The sequence below is a fragment of the Pteropus medius genome, unplaced genomic scaffold (genome assembly GCF_902729225.1).
Source record: "Pteropus medius unplaced genomic scaffold, Ma_sr-lr_union100, whole genome shotgun sequence".
NCBI classification, from domain to species: Eukaryota; Metazoa; Chordata; class Mammalia; order Chiroptera; family Pteropodidae; genus Pteropus; species Pteropus medius.
In genome coordinates, this window is record NW_024349519.1 from 19096732 (window position 1) to 19116750 (window position 20019).

Sequence of the window (20019 nt, forward strand, 5' to 3'; positions counted from 1 at the left end):
TTATGAGCCAGATAAGTCTTCGTATCTCAGAGGACGTTTACCTAAAAGGTACAGTGTTGATGAGAAAGTGTTCTGAAACAACAGATATGAATCCAGGCTGTCTGCTCACACAGATAATTTTTCTGTTTCCCTCATATACAGCCCTCTAAGAAGTAGCCGTCTCAGAATCACTCCTATTCAAAGGTGAGCAATTATAAGAAAGTAGTCAATCAGAATGGTACCTAAGCAAAAATATTACAATAAAAGGAGACCAACATGATTGAGAAAAATCAGATGAGGAACATAAATCAATGTGCAGCAAAACTGAAGAAGTAGAACAAATTCCAAGCGTGTTCTCATAAAGAAATGGTGAGTAAAGATTGTAGTAAATATGTGGATAATTCTAAACTAATATCGACTATACAAACAATAATAATTTCTAATTTGAAGAGCAAAATAAATTAGATATAATTAAATACCAGACCACAGGGCTCTGTAAGTCAGGGTTGGGCAATCAAAATTTTAAGTTACTTTTATCGCTCAGGAGAAGTACAGATATAGATAACTTTAGATTTCAAAAATGTACATTAAATTTCTAGATATAACCGCTAAAGTACTAGGCATTTAGAAAAAAAAGTTAACTGGGTGTACTAGAGACATACCAGGTAGTCAAGGATAAAGACAGCTTAAAATTAAGAGGAAGGAAAAACATATTCCAAGTAAATAGTAACAACAACAACAGAAAATAGGTATGTTATATTTTTAAAAAGACAAAACAGACTTATCAGGGAAAAAAAAAATCTGAAGGCAAAGAAGAGCACTTTACAGAAGTAAAAGATTCAATTATCCAGGTAGATATCTCAGATATGTACTAAAAATAATTCCTTTAAAATTTATACCACAACACATTATATTGACAAATCTACCTTCATAATGGAAGGATTTCATTACAATAATGGCAAACATTTATGAGTGCTAACTTAAAATGTGCAGGGCGTTATTCTAAGTGCTTTCTATTTTTCATTTATTTAGTCCTCATGCAAAACTTAAGCCTCATGGCCGTCCTTTGCGTAAAGCATTATTAATAGCTATTGTAGAAGAAATTGAGGCACAAAGAATATAAATATCAGGTGGAATTCATATAACCAGGAAGATGTAGGATGAACTCTTAAGAAATAAGCATTATTATATTTTAAAAGATCAATTCAATAACCTAATCTTGATGCCAATGATTTTGATATAATCTTTTGGAAAACTAGTATTATAAGAAATTCTTGATTGGTAGTAACATAAACTTAAACTTAAATCACATAATTTATAAACCAATTAGACAAAAATATTAGGCATGTAGATTTGAAAAAATTAACAAGCTTGATGTAATACATGTATATGGAATATTGCATTCTAGAAATAAAAATTACACATTTTTTTCAAGGACATGGATTGTTTATGGAAACTGGACCCAGATATAGCTTTGATGACTTTGTAGCCATAATCCAAAGTCAATAATATGGCTTGATCCTTGGACCTGGTGAAGAAGACATCAGTAAAAAAAAAAAAAAAGATAACAGAAAAAAACTCACATTTCAATCTCAAAAACATTTCTAAATAACTCAAGAAGAAAAAAAACAATAAAATTAGAAGGTATTTAGAAATACAAAATAAAGTTGTCAAGAAAAGAAAAACATTTTTATGTAAGTTGGAAATTTAAAGATATACATCACCCTTGTTCAATAGCTGAAAATAATTCTTGAAAATACTTCATCCCACAGAAAGATAAATCATAATTAATAACTTAAAAATGAACAAATTGTGTCATAAAAGGACTATTGCTAAGAGCTGATAATAGTACAAAAAGATTCGTGCCTAAAAAATTATAACGATTCATTTTTGCTATATCATTTCATCAGATCAGAAATTTGGAAAAAAGTAATAATTTAGTTAGAAATACAATGCAATACCTTTCTAGATAGGAAATGACTATCGTATCAATTTTCCTTTATAAGCTCCAAGAGAATTATACTCTGCTTTTTACTTACTTGACGAGGGCTTCCTCACGGTGAAAACGATCCTAGCTCTGAAAGGAAAAATGTGAAATCGTGGCCTGGAGGCTCAAACTGGCAACAAATGAACTTGTTCATTCAATGAATCGGTTAACTCATCTATTTAATATGACCCTTTTCTGTAGATACTGGATGAAGCGATCTCATTTTTTTTTGCCAGCTTGATTATGGTACTATTTCCTTATATTCAGTTCACAAACTTGTTTTCTATGTGTCCCAGATGGCAGGTAGACGTCTATGGAGTGCAAGTAGCATGTCAGAGAAAGAGCGTGTGAATTGAAATAAGAAAACCTTGACTCAGATCCAAGCTCTTAATGACATTATTAATGACGTATGTGATGTGTTCTTTAACCTCTCTGAGTTACCTGGTATACAATATTACATTAAATAATGCATTTATAAAGTCTAACACTATATACAAGTAATAATTATGATAATTTTTTAAAAGTGGGGAATATCATTTCTATCTTCAATCCCAAGTATCAAGTATCTTATAGTATACCACGTAAAAGATAAGGGGACAGTTGGGACACAGACTGGTTTTACACTGGCTTTCGGTGAGGTGCCAACACAGAATAAACAGACAGGACAAGGCAGGAGGAGCCCAGCATGGAGTGACAGCACAGTATGAAAACAGCTGCTTTCTCCAGCAGGAACTCTAATCAGTTTGAAGCCCATATGGTAAGAATATCCACCCTTAGTTTAATAAGAATTTCTTTTAGAGTCACCATCAGTATGCAGTCTGTAGACTACTGGCACTAGCTTCCAGACACTGAAGAAAATGTGCACAATGAAAAATATCTACTGTCAGACATGACTGAAATTGACTGAAGACTCTGATGGACATGAAAAGGAGCAGTCAGGAGATAATAAAAAGGCAATCTATGGGGTCTGCCAGAGAGAGGTAGAAAGGAGGGAAAGAAGGAGAGGAACAATGAGAAAAAGAGAAGGAGAGAGAATAATGGAAGCATAATCAGTTCTTCAGGAAAGGGTTATCTTCTGAAGAATATTTACAAGCTTAGATTTTTTAACTCATCTACTATTTAAATTTCACCATATAATTAAAGAGCTACCTTGCCTCAACAACACATTTGAATTCAAACGTTCTCTTATGTATTTGGTTAAGTATAGAAAGTTTATTTATTTCATCTCTTACCTGAAGCATACATCTTTCCGAAATGAAACATGATCTCATTTCTTTTCAAGAGTGAAATATGCTCATACAAGCTAAAATACTTCTATTTCAAGGTAACATTATGCTTCCACTGGAAGCTTTTATTCCTGTTTGGCAGGTTTGGCATGTTTAGGAATCTATTTTTCATCAAAGCTTGGAGGGTTGTATGGAAAAAAGGAGTTTACATAATAAATACAGGATTTAAGCCAAAAACTTAACAATGAATTAGCTTCTTTGTGCAAAACAGAAGTTGTGCCAAAAGATACTGAACAACAAAAATATAATTAAAAAAATTAGGTAAGGTGAGAATATTTCTTCTCAAAGTACTTTTGCTCATGTTATGCATTTGAATATGGGAGTGAGTCAGGATGGTGGAAACAGTGATTTTAATCCCAAGAGGTAAGCCCCTGAAAATGCTACTCCAGCCATTCTGTGAGTTTGACTATCAAGTTATTTTCTTTATTTAATATATTCGCATTTTTTTCTAGCTTACGAAAATGTCAATTTTGTTTGCTCCTCAGGACCCTAGTAAATTTTGATTAAAAATATGTTTTTATTACCTAATCATATTTGAAAGAAATAGAAATAAAAAGGAATATTGACAAGTTTATCAAGAAAGTAGACATGGGTAATTTGTTGCTGTTTTGGTATACTATTGTCGAAAATGAGAAGTATGTGGAGATTTTGTGGGAACTCATAACATTTTATCATTGGATCCAAGAACTAGCTTCAGACAGCAGTGTGCTTGTTTTTTGGGGGAACTTTATAGGAACCTAAAATATATTAGATCACTTTTTGTTACTAAAATATGTTATAGAATTCTCATTCTTTTCTCTTTTTTCCTTTTAAATTTTGTATTAGTTTCGTTTTTTAAAGATTGATTTCTTAGATGGAAGATTAGAAAACAGAAAATTAAAAACTACATTCACTTTCAGTGCTGCTTGTAGAAATAGATTTATGATATGAAAGCTTCAAAATTGTACATGCCCCTTCCTAATGCTATTTTTATCAAGCAACACAGGTATGAGAGGTTAAGAAAGAGTGAAAGCTTAACCCAGATTTGAAGGGTAGGTAGTTCCACAAGAAAATGATTGCACCTTCATATATTAATAATAACCTACTTTGTAATTCCAAAAATGGGGACTCTGGAGAGATTGAGGGGCTTAAAATAGTTTTATGTAGTGATTTTTCCTTAATACATTTATGCTAAATACGTAATCTCTCTTTAATTCCTGAAATGAGTCACTAATTTTTAAGAAAATAGGCCCTCGAAAAATCAGAAATTTTGTTTCAATCTCTTCTTACCTATAAATCTCTTCTATATTGGGATACTTTCATGTACATTTTGGAGGAGAAACTAAGAGTCTAGTTTGAAAAGGAACAATCTAATCTTGGTAAAACTGAAAGATTAGGGTTAGCACAATTTGATAGTCATTATTTATTAACAATAAAAAGTACCAAAATACACCTGGTACTTTGTTTTCTTTGAAAATATACCCTTTAATATAATCTACTTCCTTACTTAACATGTAAGCTTACCTATTTTAGTAAAACTTTTTATCAAAAATAAAACCCAATGGACAATTGTGATATTTCTGTAATTTACCTTTTCATGGCTTTGTTCTATGCCTCTTACTAAACAAGTGAAACCTTTACTCCTGTGTAGTAGTTTAGTTATTTTTCAAGCAAAGCATTTAAGATAAAATGATCAGCCTTCAACTCTGAAATAACAAGTCTTTTAGGAAAGAAAGGCAATCTTATAATGCCAGTTTGTTCAATTTCTTATGTGTTGTGTTAATATTACTTTAGGCTATTTTGTCTATGCTTTTTATTATAAAATGAAGATTAAAAAAGTGTAAAAAAAACAAGAGTTTTAAGTGTCTTTATAGATAGCCTCCTAAAACTTTCCTGCTCATCACATTAAGAAATCAATATTTTGGGGTGAATACTTCATAAATTATGTGTCTAATCGCTATATTGTACAGCTGAAACCAATATAATATTATATGCCAACTATAATTGAAAAAAATTTAAAAACATAAAAACAAAAAAAAATCAATGTCTAAGTTTAATAACCTACTAATTTCTTTCTAAGTATGTTTATTTCTCCTGCTCTAAAGTAAATATAATTTCTTTGTTCAAAATTCCTTTTTAGAACACACATTCAAAGATAAGTTTTATGTGTCCTTGCTAGTCAGGCTGTAGTCTTTCCTCAAACCTTGGAAAGATTTTTCAACAATGATCTTGCTGGTAGAATAGACTTAACAGTCATCTTTAAAATTGAATGCAAAGACTTATGATCCAGAACTTGGATTGGCTACATGCATGTTTTATATATGCTCAATATTTTTCTTAAACTTCATATTCTTCCCAATATTATTTATATAACCCTTGTGAAAGCAAGACCTCACCTATTAAGCTAAGAATTCTTATAGAGTATCTACTTGGTGATTAGTAGCAGCTTGGTGCTGGGTATTGTGTAATGAACAAGACTGGCAAGGTCCTACTATTATGTAGGTTAAAGTACAGCTTTCCGCCCCTAACCTTGTTGTGTAGTAGAGTGATTGGAACCAGTTAGTACCTTGTGGGTAAACAAATGAAGGCAGGTGCAGATACGATAAAGTTATATGTATATTTCTATTACAAATATTAGGAAATTGACAAGGAAAGGGAAGTATCTAAATCAAGTTATTTTTAAATTAAATACTAGTTGCATTGGTGCTTATCTTAAAAGTAACTTGCTTGCTCTTTCATTCACTTTAGCTTGAGAGAACGGAAAAAGTGAATCAGTAGAGTATGAAGTCTTTATAAAGATTGAATGTCCAGACCTTCAAAAGTAGTATTTGTTTAAAGTCTAGTATAAAAGAGCAAAGAAAATGTTATTCCCAAATGTTATACAAACTGAGTTTCTTGAGATTATTTTGTGAAATTAATCCAATCATTTCATTTAAAAAGATTATTCAATTACTAAAGAATAAACACAGATGAAAATTTCATTAAATAGTATTCAGCTGGAATAAAATAATGCTTTAATAGTACTTGATTTGCGAGGGTGCCCATTGTTCATTAGTATCACTGGTAAATGCAGATTGACTCATTAAACACCACTGCAGCCTTCTTCCTGTATATATATGTCTGACTGTTGATTCCATAAAGCTTAAAGTGACGTTTCCCAAGAGTCAGGATGAGAATTAGTTTCTACCATTAAGATGCATTTGCACAAATTTTAGAAGATGGAAGCAAGGAATATTTATTGCTTTTTTGTTTCTGTTGGCAAGCAATATCTTGGTTTCCAAAGCAATACTCTAGTGTTCATTTTTCAATTCCCTTGGTGTTGAGAGTCAGCTGTGTCAAAAGTAGTGGTGACAGCTAATTCCCAGCTTTCTGATTTGGGGATTGCTTTTAAAGTGGAGTGTTTGAACTTAGTAGTTCCAGTGGTGGCCTCAGTCCCTGGATGTGACAGTTCTGTAGTGTTCTGTTCCAGTTTAGAGTTCCAAACTTTGGCTTTTTATTTCATTATTTTTGAAAGTATTCATTCTCTGTATTAAACCTTTCTTTCTTTCTGTCTCTAAGTATTTAGATTTGTTTCTAAACAAATGTTTCAGAATGTGCATTGTTCTCCAGTGTCTGTTCTTAACTTCTTTCCAAATATAGTTTCAACTAGTCACACATCTATCCAATTAAAAATTGCCTTTTTCAACTCCTTAATTATGTGTCTTAAGTTCCAGGTAATCGAATTTAAAAGATGTTATATTTGGTACTTCTAGTTTGTCTTTAAAAGGGCCGAGCATGCACTATTCTGGCACCTTGCCCTCTGTCTGATCACTGTGTGATGGCAAAGGTTGAACAACTTCCCTGAATCCAGAGATGTGGAAGTCAGATGTTGAGAATGGTAGAATGCTCTGCCAATAGTGAACCACCTACCCTGAATTATTTAATGAGGTATACATTTCTATTTTGTTTAAAATGCTGGATTTTAGAATCTTTTAAAAAAATGCATTTGGTTACTAGAAGTAGAACTCTACCATAATTGAAAAAAAGAGTCATTGGTCTAACAGTCGGATAAAGGGTGGCAGAAGCACAGATACTGCAGCTTGGAAAGCCAGTGGTCCTCATTACTCCATGATAAAACATTTGGTAAAGCTGTCACTTGTAAATCCCTAGAATGGTAGACTTCTTGCCAAAAGAACATGTAACTTCTGAACTGTTTGGAAAAACTCAGAACATTGAAAAACCTCAGAATGTTTATATATATGCTTTCCTACCTAAACTAATATTTTCAGATAGTTTCAAAGTAGACACCATTAAATTGAGGGAAAGCAAAAATATGCTGAACAAAGAGACCAGTAAATATAAAAGGATAGTCTGGAAGCATAGAAATCTTATCTAGATTAGATCTTTGATTATGGTTATTTGCCCAAGGATCTGACTGTCAGTAACTAAACCAAAAGCATACTAAGTTGTTTAGGGGTTATATTGATCTTCAAAAGCCAGTATGTATTTGACCTTTAAAGTAACTCCAGAAACCTCTCAATGGCCTAGCAGGATACAGCCCACAAAATATGTGTAGTCTCCAAGGTGAGAATAGTGTCCAATTCTCTCTTAAGGAGATAATTACAGAGTAATCAAATGCTTTTGAGAGTGAAAGGGAACATATTTAGAACTAAGAATCCATTCTTTCAATATTGATATTACACTAGAATGATGAGCATAAATCAGGATGTTCACAAGCAAACCAATCCTTNAAAAAAATTAAAACGACAACTGAAAAACTATCTTAGATCATTAAGGTTATGTCAAATTAGTGTTCAGAGTATAGAGTGTACAAAAAGAAATAGAAGATCAATTTTAAAAGGAATTCAGACTTTTTTTTCAGCTTAATAAGACAGAGTGAGAAAATTCCTCTACATTAGAAACATAAAATAAAACCAAAACCCAAACATATATATATATATATCTCCTCTATTCTTAAATTTGTTGATTAAAGTAGATTGCTTGTGTTTCTCAAATCCAGGACAGAAGAGCTTAACACTCATTTTTTCTCTTTGGAGCAGCCTGAGAATATTCCCACCGCCTTATGGCTCAGAGGGTTGCCATGAGAGCAAAACTGAAATACAAAACCTAAGGAGTGGAGACAAAATGTGGCTAACTTTTCCCTTGAAAGTCAAAGGAAATTAGTTGAAGTTACCAGATTGGTTTCGGGCTCATTTTATTTACTGCTATGTTTTGCTATACATAATTAGAATTCGAACTGAAGGGACAGTGATAATAGAACTGGAATTATATTGTGGGCATTTGAAAAAAACATGAATACTTTTAGGAGTTTGAGATATCATGGCCAGAACTGAAAGTCCCATATCAGGTTAATTTTTACTTAAATTTTTTATTTTTTTTTGGCATCGCGTCTTGGTTGATTAACCTCTTTTTAAAGATAAAGTAAGAATAAGGCATTCCATATCGATCTTCTATGGTTGTTTTAGGATCAATAAAGTAATCTTTGAAAAAGATAGCGCTCCACAAATGGTTTAACTTCAGAGTAATTACAATCTTTACTCTTCAATATAATGAATATCCTAACTTTTCATAAACATATACACATAGGTAACATTGACTTAAGCAAAGAAAGAGAATGGAATTCTGAAAAATAATTTAATCTGAGAGATGATATACATTTATCAGTTATTCTTGAACTTTTCCAATAAAGTACCCTATTAGCAAAGAAGTCTGTGTCTGTCCATAGCAAGTATAAAATCTATTTAAGATGTTACATTTTATCTTAAAATGTATGCATATAGCATATAATTATGTTGTTTGATTAAAATAGAATGTTCCCTCTTCACTTCAATCTTTGAGCAAAATCAAAAATGAGGAATTTGTGCTCTGTTAGTTCTATGGCTTCAGTTGTAGCCTGTACATAAGTAGTTATGCTCTGCTTAGAAAACTGTAGTAATGTATGTCTACATTTGTTTGAGAACTGGAAACATCAGTTTGAATTTGAAGAATTGGTCTACTTAATTGCAAATGTTAATATTTGAAAGAGTTGTGTTTCATAGCTTTATAACTGAATGGTGGCTACATCCATTTTTTGGGAACAACTCTAAATGAAGACAAATTTAAATAAAAATAAATGTAATTTACATATTTTAAAAGAATTGAGTAGATTTTATTACATTTAGAGATGGATTATTTGTAGAAATATTAATATTACCAAAGTGTCATACATATTCTTGGTACTTTCAATCTTCTTCCTTGAAGATAAACCACTGTTTTAATTAACAAACATCCATCCAGATCCTTACAAATGGGTGTGGTGTGTATATCTCTATAAATGTGTTGTAAGTTGAGACTACAGAGAAGTTGTAATTTAACCAAAACCAAGAGATAATTTTGAATAATCCAAACATTTTTGTTACATATTTGAAGAAAGACAGATTTAATACAACAGTGTGACTATTCAAATAGTTGAGTGGAGGAATCTATTTTTGATCTCAACAACTATTTTAAATTATGGATTATCTTAATAAAGTAAGAGTGAGACTCATTGATGCAATTGTGATGCTTAGTGATTCATGAAATATATTTTACATTATGCATTTCAAATATGCTTTCAAGTCAGCCTATAATATTGTCACATCCTTTCAGTTATATTAGAGACGCATTAGTGGTTTGTGTAATATAACAAGTGGTAAATGACAATATTCAAATAGGCAACTATCTCTAGAATATAAATGAATCGTAACTAAAACTTACAATTCTTTAAAAAATTATTAGTTGACAGTTTACATGGACTTTGGCATTCTCAACATAGTTTTCCTTTGACATTGAATAAATTCTTATTGCTGCTAGAAATAAATAAATGTGCTAGAAATATTCACAATCTGAGGTAAGGATCACGAATGTTCTCAATGTGTCTCTGCAGAAAAAATGGATCAATTTAATGTAGTCAAACTTTATTACCTCAATATTGCCACATACATTTCACTAGGCAAAGAATTCAAGAATTAACAGAATTCTCCTTTTTTCCTTGAACATTCTTTTAATGTGTCTTCTAATTTTCTATTCTTTTTTTAGTTTCTCCATATGCTTAAAGGCCAAGATTTTTATAATTTCAGATATATTCTTAGTAAGTACTGAGAGATCACAAATTTCTATAATTGATTACCCGATTTTACACATATTTTGCAAATAATAGAATCGTATGATATCAAATGTTATTCAAATACATTTATAAATGAACTTTATTAAATGTCAAAACAGAAGCTGTATACTCTTATGTAAAACTGGCCCACTTTTCTAACATATCCCATTATATTTTACATATTTTGGTTTAGTGCTGCGATATCTAAACTGTTGTGTTGCTAGTTCTCCCAAACAATAAGTGAGGTCACAGTATAGGAAAATATTTAGAGATTTAAATGCCATCAAAGAAATGGCAGCAGAATATTTATTTGGTTTGAATACCAACTCTGTGTTTACAGAACTTGTTAACTTTAATGGTAATGCACGCACATCTGCTTTGTTTAAGATGGAAGCAAACCCATTTCCTACTATTCTAGAGCGCCACCTTCTGGAAATGAAATGCTTCTTTAAATGTCAAGAAATAAGCTCATTGTGATTATGGTGGAATTATGATTTGGTAGTGAGAAAAATCATGACTCATGAGATGTATATGTCTCTATTAAGCAAACATTATATTTTCCAATCCCCCTTGCAGTATTGGAGCTAAAGATGACATTGATGTATGGCAAATACAGAATAAATAAAAGATTTTTTGACTGCTATATTAGGAATACAATTTTGTCAATTTTACTTTTTCACTTGTTAGAACTAGATAACAAAGTTGTTCTGCTTCCATAACATGTGACTTTTTTATATCTAGTAATAGTGCGTAGAAATATGTTAACTCCATTGTCAACACCATTAAAGACAAGCTAAGCCTTAGCACTACCAGTTAATACTGTGCTCTAAGGCTAATTAATGGTTATACATATTGTTTGTTATAAGACATGAGACAATCAAGCTTTTTCTGACCAATTCTAATTAAACTTATAATTAACTAGAGTTCAGATTTAAGTCCAGGGCATCCCACATTTACCACCTCCAAGAAAATGCATTTTCACTGTGACAATATCCAAAGGTTTTTTAAAGGAACCTTTGGTATTTCTCTATTGGAAACTTCTGGAGTGAAAATGAGTATGTAAAGACAATTTTTCAAATGACAGATGTGTTTCTGAAACTTCAACTTTGTGAAATGTAAGGTTTTTCTGAGTTTTTTTTTAATAAAAAAATCAGCTGAAGATTTTTAAATTTCTAATTCCTGTTTTAATTTCTAATTCTGGTCACTTGAACATTATGTAGATATATTCTAGTTAAATAACTTTTTAAATTAAAATTATTGGGGTAGCATTGGTCAATAAAATAAAATAAGTTTCAAGTATACAATTAAATATTATATCATATGTACATTGCATTATGTGTTCACCACCCAAAGTTAAATTTCCTTCTGTCACCAATGTTTTAGTCGAATAACCTGAATGGTGCCATAAAAACATTTGGTTAAATTTAAAGGAGCAAATTTATTGTACGTGATTAATCACTCATGCCCATGGCAGTTATCACTAACTGACGTTGGCCAGATGCCATTAACTGACCTTAGCTTGACTTCTCACTAATCCAGGAAATAATATATACAATACTTTGCTCCAAACAGTTACTCTCAATAGAATAGTACATTTATAATATGATTATTGAGGCCCCAGAGGAATCACAAAAAGATTGAAAAGAAAAATGCTTATAATGGAAGTGGAGAAAAAAGATGTACAAGAGTGATATGAATTTTAAGGGAAAGAAAGGCAGGAAGATAGTTGCTTTATTAAAATAATTTAAGTTGGCAAATAAGGCTGGTAGTCTCAAATGACCTTCCATTAAATCACACCATTAGATATTCATTCTTTGAAAGTAATTCTTATTCGAGAGGAAATACCATCAAAAAGTAAAAAACATAATATTATACCAGTTATTAACAATTCGATCATGTTTATTTCTTAAAAACATCAGTCACTTTAGGAACATCTTTTTTGGGGGAGAGGGGGAAAGAGATTGGCAGACCAAATTTTTGAGCACATGTTCAGTCTAAAGAGAGCAATACCCATAGCAAGAGAAAACAGCAGATTGATTACTTTGTCTAGGAAGAAATCCAAGAGCCTTCTAGCCTATTAGCTTCCAGATTCTGTTTTATGTGCTTAGGATACAGAGAATATGTGCTGCAGTCCTAAAAACAAAAAGCACCCCATCGCATCAGAGAGATTTACATAAAAATGGTTGGAATCATTTCATTGGATTTATTATTATGCTTCAAGTATAGTAGTACAGAGAAAAATAATTGAGCAGAACTTGCAAATAAAATTCCCTTGAGAAATAAATTTAAAACCAATACATAGTGAGTCAGAACAATGAGATATATGACAAGATGAAGACATCTCAAAGTATTGTCTTTATATGTAATATATGACTGACGTATATAAAAAATAAGATGATCTTAAGTGTGATTGATCAGTAATAGGAACATACAAAAAACAGCCATTGGATCAAAGTTGAGGAATCTATATAAATTTTGGCCATGTTAATTAGTAAAGCTTATTTTGATTGCAAGTTAGTTTAGGAAAGGGGTTAGGAAAGAGAATTTACAGGCTTATAGAACTTAAAAACTGAGAGATACAGTTGACTTAGGACACTGCTTGATCTGGGATTCCAGTATTATCCTCAGGACTTGGTCTCTTTCTTCCTGTTTTACATTTGCTTTCCTCCATTCTCAGGTGGGTAACACTCTGGTACCACTCCCACAGCTTAGAATCTAGGATTTTAATTCCTGCTTCCCATCAATTCTTACTAATTTGAATCTTACTGATTCTGATTGCTCTGGCTTCCCTTCCCTTTAGATGTTGGAAATGACAGAAAGAGATGTCCAAACGTCTTGGGAGAAGAAACTGGAGCCTTTTGGGCATTATAAGTCTATAGTCTAAATCTAGGCTTCCTGGATCTCTAGTTCTGGGAGATATAAGATGTCCGTGCCCCATCCCGACAACCCAAGTCTATTTGGAAAACAGAGTTTATGTAATTTCCCTCTGAGACATCGAGAAAGAACACTGACGTGTTAAAAGCTGTGAGAAGTCCAGTAGTGAGGAAACAAATTTCTAAAATTTATTGAGTACGCATTATGTTTTACAGAGCATATCATTTTTATCAGCCCACCGTGATATGATTCAGGAAATTCTGAGATAGACAATCTCCAACATAAAAATCATTCTCATCATCTCAGTCTGTTGCCATTAAATATTCAAATTATAATATTCCTCTTTTTCTATTTCGGAGTTGCCCAGGCAAACAGTCGATTATAACTTGAATTTCTATATGTCAGACTGTGGGGAGAGAATGTCCTAGTTTTGACCTGCAGAGAATTTAAGTCTGCATGACAGTCATATTGCTGATGGTAACTTATAAAATTGATCTCCACTTTCTATGTCAATAATGTAACAGAATGCTGCAAAGTTATTCGGAGGAAGCCTATTTTACGACATAATATTGAAATGTAAATACGTCTTTGACTATGAAGTATGTTTCTTTTCATTGTTTAATTATATTACAAGGACATCAAAAGTAAAAATGCAGATATTAACTTTGAGTTAAAATGGAAATTTACTAGAAGTAAGAGGTAATAAAATATAAAGAATAAGTCACTGTAATTATTGAGAATATCCTTTTTTCTTCTTACATAAGTGTTTTTCTAATTTTTTTAATTTGGTTCTCAGTGCCTCCCCAGTTTTAAAATACAGATGACCATTGAATTTCCTATAGTACTGTTTAATTCTTGTGTTTTATCATTTGATCCTCACAAAACTTCTATAAAAAAGTCTGTGCAAATGAAAATACATTTCCCTTACAGTTGAAAATTTAGAGCCGGAAAGAATATAAGACTTGCTTGAGGACACATAAAATAAATAATAAGCTGGGAATCTCACCCACGTTTTGAATTTAAAAGGAATCTTTTATCATAATTTACTTCATTCAATTAAAAAAAAGATAGTGCTTTCTTCCCAGACACTATCAATATTGTGTATTATCTATGCTACATATTTTGTATTTAATTCTGTATCATCACACACCATTTCTGTATTTTTTTTTTAATTAACGTTTATTGTTAAAAGGTGTTGTGTCTTCACCTGAGTTATTCTCCACAATTCTAAGCAACTCGATGGCATTATAGCAGTGCTAAAGATGTGCTTCATCAAATAATGACTGAAAATTCTAGTACTTTCCTGACTTTAGTTTAGTTAAAAATCACTTTTAGAGAGATAATGTAAGATATCACAGAAAATGATCTGATTCGTGGGTCTCAGAGTAGTTCTCAGAGATCCAGAAACTAGGTATGACGTAAGCTCATAATTCCACCAAAAGTAGTATGAAGTTTGTGCCTACCAAATATTCTAATATACCAATCCACAAAGGACCTTCAGAATTCCAACTTGTTAAATGTCTCCTTCTACTAAGAGTTTGATCAGAGGTGATTATATTGGAATTATCTTAGGTTTCTTTTATTTTCTTTTTAGGCTCTGTTATTAACTTCTTGTTATCTCTATTTACTGGCAGTTTTTTAACTTTGTTATAGATTAAAGAATTGGGGGAAACATTCTTTTTCTTCCAGATGTGTTTTTTAGCAGATAGAGTTATTTTGCTTAATTCTATATCTTTAATTAACCAAGATCACTTTGACAGCTAATATATTTCTATCACTATTTTTATACTAAACTCTTGTAATAGAGCCTCTATGTTTCATAGTTATCACACTTCACCTTGAACTGTAGTTGTCACTTTGTTCTCTCCTACTGAACATAGCTCTTGAAGGCAAAGATTCAGTCAGAATTTTCTTGATATTTTATTTGTAGTTATATCTAGCATATTAATATATTCAGAACATTTATTATATTAATGAGCTTATGAGTGTCCTTTAAATATTATTAAAATGACAGACTTATTGTGAAGTCCAGAGTCATGTTTAGAGTTTCTGAATTTGAAATTCTATTTGGAAATTCTAGAGCCATATAAAATGAGAATATGCATTAAAAACGAAAGCTAGTTTCATAAACTAGAAAGTGAAAAAAAAATCCAAAGTGATAGATATGTAATAAAGACTTTATTAATCTCACCACTTGTTTCTTGAGGGTTCAGCATTCACTGTCACTTATTATTATTCTTCAACTGCACACTGTACATGGGACTAAAATGTATATGGTTACCTATCTGTGTTTCTAGTTTCTATTTTACCCTCTTCTTTCCTTGAGTTTGAATTGTTCTTTGGGACAGGTTGAAGCCAAAAACTGACCTTGATCATATCTTTAACCTTTCTGGTTTTATAGTTTCATTTTTAAAGGAAGAGTTTTGAACCAAGGTCCTCAACAATTAAATGATTTTATAAAGTTTTCTTGCTGTACCCTACTTTCTCAACAATTGTTATCCAGAATAAAATTATCTCTGAAATTTAAAAAAGTACATTGAAGAAAACTTTGTTTTTCAGAATTCTACTCCATTTATGAATTAATACTTTTCCAATAATTGAGGTATTTATGTGATTATATAAATACAGAGAATATTTCACAACACACTGTAAATGAATATTACTTACATTATAATTTCTTCTTTATTTAGAATTTTATTTTTATCGAATACAAACAGAGTAAGCTCAGAAGTTCATTTCATGTTTAATGATTTCAATGCTATGAAAGTTTTGTTCACCCTTGATTTTATCTTCTGTCACTACACAAATAAAATTACATGTTCCTATGCTTTGTTTGAGCACTTTGAACAATTGGCATGACAGCTATCAACATTGTTTTCTTCAATCTCTTTCATTAACACTTACCGTGAACACATTTAATATAGACAACTAAACAGTTACCAGTAATAAGGTAGCCGCTTAATCCTTCCTCTATCACTAACTCCCAAAGTGTGGACAGGGGATTAAGGCTATAAAAGGACTTTTATAAACTTCTCTTAGAAACTTTATTTCCTTTGAACTTCTCACACTCTTTTTCCTATACTGGTATAAAATTTAAAAGTTTCTTTAGATAACTTAGTGGAGTTAGAATTAAATGTGTGTGCTGTAGCTTTGTATTACACCTCTTTAGAAGGAGATTACTAGATTCGTCTCTTAAGGAATGCAGTTCAGTCTAATGGAGCAATTCCTAAAATTTTTTATTTTAATTTCAAAACTCTTTTCCTCTTAAAGATAAAAACCATGGAGTAGCTTTTGTTCATTTGTTTATTAAGATTTATCATATTAGAAATTAAAATTAAGAAACATTTAAAGTATATATTACATTTTAGCAGAATTTATTTTTCCAGCTTTCTTAATATATGTGACATATAACATTGTGAAAGTTTAAAGTGAACAATGTGTTGATTTAATACATTTGCATATTTCAAAATGATTACCAGCTAGCATTAGTTAACACCTGCATTGTATCACTTAATTACTATTTCTTTTTTCATAATGAGAACATTTAGATCTACTCTTTTAGCAGCTTTCAAGTACATACTGTAGTATTGTTAACTGTAATCACTATTTGTACATTAGATCCCTAAAATATGTTCATTGTGTAACTTTAAGTTTATACCCTGTGATCAGTGTCTTTCCATTTTCTCCAACCTCAGTCCCTAGTAACCACCACTTACTCTCTCTGAATTTGGCTTTTAAAAATTCTACATACAAGGAATTTCATAGAATACTTTTCCCTGTCTGACTTACTATAATACCTCACTCTGCACACACACACACACACCACACACACACACATTTATCTAATGCTTCATTCGTGGACAGTTTCCGTATCTTGACTATTATGAATAATATTGCAATGCATGGGAGAGAGAGAGAGAGAGTGTGTGTCTCTATACATATATACACATATATATCTTTGAGATCTTATTTTAATTTTCTTTGGCTATATATCCAGAAGTGGGATTGCTGGATCATATACTAGTTAGTACTATTTTTAATTTTTTGAGAAAACTTCATATTGTTTTTCATAATGATACACCAAGTTACATTTCTACCAATACTGCAAAAGGATTTCCTTTTTTTCACATGATTGCCTGCACTTGTAAGCTCTTGTCTTTCTTATGATAGCCGTTCTCACGGCTGCGAGGTCATAGCTCATTCTGGATTTGATTTGCATTTCCTTGAGAACATCTTTTCTTGTACTTATTGACCGTTTTTAATTGAATTGTTGTTGTTGTTGTTGTTTTTGCTATTGAGTTGTATGAGTTCTTTATATATTTTGGATATTAAACCCATATCAGATATATGACTTGCAAATATTTTCTCCCATTTAGTAGGTTCATTTACATTTTGTTGATGGTTTCCTTTGCTATACAGAAGCTTTTTAGTTTGATGTAGTCTCGCTTGTTTATTTTTGCTTTTATTGCCTTTGCTTTTGGAGTCATATCCGAAAAAATCATCTCAAAGACCAATGTCAAGGAGCTTGCCCTCTAGTTTTATTCAAGGGGTTTCACAGTTTCAGGTCTTACATTCAAGTCTTTATCCAATTTCAGGTGATTTTTGCGTATGGAAAAAGATAGGCATCCAGTTTCATTCTTCTGCATGTGGCTATCCAGTTTTCCCAGCACCAATTATTGAAGACACTATCCTTTCCCCATTGTATATTATTGGCTCCTTTGTCATAAATTAATTGATCACGTATGCACGGGTTTATTTCTAGGATCTCTATTCTGTTCCATTAATCTGTGTCTGTTTTTATGCCAATAACATACTGTTTTCATTAGGATAGCTTTGTAATATAATTTAATATCAGGAATTGTGATGCCACCAGCTTTTTTCTTCTTTCTTAAGACCGATTTATCTATTCAGGGTCTTTTGTGGTCCCATACAAATTTTAGTATTTTTTTTTTGTTTCTATAAAAAAATGGCATTAGAATTTTGATAGAGATTTGATTGAATCTGTAGAACACTTTGGGTAGTATAGACCTTTTAGTAGTATTAATTCTTCCAAACCATGAGAATGGAATACCTTTCCACTTATTTCTGTCTTCTTCAATTTCATTCATTATATCTCTTAGTTTTTAGTGTATGGATCTTTTAGTTCCTTGGTGAAATTTTTTCCAAATATTTTATTCTTTTCATGTTATTGTAAATGGAATTTTTTTCTTAATTTCTCTTTTTGATCGTTTGTTGTTAGCGTATAGAAATGCAGCTGATTTTGTATATTGATTTTATATTCTAGGAACTCTACCAAATTTGTTTACCAGTTCTAAGTTGGGTTTTGGGTGGAGTTTTTAGGGTTTTCTATAAATAATATAATGCCATCTGCAAATAGAGACAATTTTACTACTTTCCTTCCAGTTTGGATGCCTTTTGTTTCTTTTTCTTGATTGATCGTTCTGGTTGGACTTCTAGTACTATGCTGAATAAAAGTGATGAGTGGACATCCTTAGCTTCTTCTTGAATTTAGAAGAAAGTTTTCGACTTTTTACTATTAAGTATGATGTTAGCTGTGGGCTTGCTGTTTATGAAAATTATTATGTTGAGGTTTGTTACCTCTCTACACAGTTTGTTGAGAATGTTTATCATGAAAAGAATGTTGACTTTTATCAAATGGTTTTTCCGCATCTATTAAGATAATTATATGACTTTTATACTTCATTTTGTTAGTGTGGCATATCACATGATTTGTGGATCTTGAAGCATCCTTGCATTCCTAGAATGAATCCCACTTGATAATAGTGTATAATCCTTTTAATGTATTGTTGAACTTTGTTTGCTAATATTTACTTGAGGATTTTTGCATTTATGATATCAGAAATTATAGTTTGTAATTCACTTTTCTTGTAGTGTCTTTGTTTGGTTTTGATATCAAGGTAATGCTGGCCATGTAAAATGAGTGGAAATGTTTCCTTTTCTACTTTTTAAAAGAGTTTGAAGAAGAATTGATATGAATTCTTTATAAATATTTGGTGGAATTTACTGGTGAAGCCATCTTGTCCTGGACTTTTGTTTGTTGGGAGATTTTTGATTACTGATGCATATTCCTTAGTAATGATTGGTCTGTTCAGATTTTTCATTTCTTTGTAATTCATTCTTGGTGGGTTGTATATGTCTAAGAATTTATCTATTTCTTCTAAATTATTCAATTTGTTGGTACATAATTTTTCATAATAGTCTCATGATTCTTTATATTTGCATATCAGTTATAAATATATTAATTTATTTTAAAACAATAATTAAATTTTATATTATGCAATAAATAGCACATTTTAATGAAAAATAACTGTATTTTCCAAAAACAAAAAATAAGAAAATTGATTTTTTTTCACATTTTTGTAAAACTTGTTATTGTCAGTTTAATAGAAGACAGATGAATTCTGATAAATGATTCTGTATTCATGTGTTGTAACATATTGTTTTGAATCTAGCATCACTCAGGTATGTAGCTAAAAGGGAAAAATATTTTAGCCTTTTTAGATTATTGTTCTTTGATACTATATCAAGATTCATCAGGTGATAGTTTTCTAAATATTAGGGGCAATAGGGAATCTAAAGCCCTATTAAACTTTTCATACACTGTTCCACTAAAATCTATGCATTTACTGAACAGGCAGATCCTGTCTGATGTTGGAAGCTAAGCAGAGTAGGGCTTGGTTAGCACTTGGATGGGAGACCACCTAAGAAGATCAGGTGCTGTAGGTGAAAAAAAAAAAAATTTATGTATTTATCTTGCAATGAATCTTTTA

The 20019-nt window shown here is 31.2% G+C and overlaps 1 protein-coding gene across 3 annotated transcripts in view; it reads right to left on the minus strand.

Annotated features, from left to right (window-relative positions):
* PIK3C2G (phosphatidylinositol-4-phosphate 3-kinase catalytic subunit type 2 gamma) overlaps window positions 1-3257 on the minus strand; it is a 275531-nt gene extending 272274 nt beyond the window's left edge. For all 3 annotated transcript variants that reach the window (XM_039882575.1, XM_039882574.1, XM_039882573.1), the window contains exon 1: window positions 3199-3257. The gene's annotated coding sequence lies outside the window, so the exon portion shown is untranslated. The remainder of the gene's footprint in view (window positions 1-3198) is intronic.
* Between the last annotated feature and the right edge of the window lie 16762 nt (window positions 3258-20019).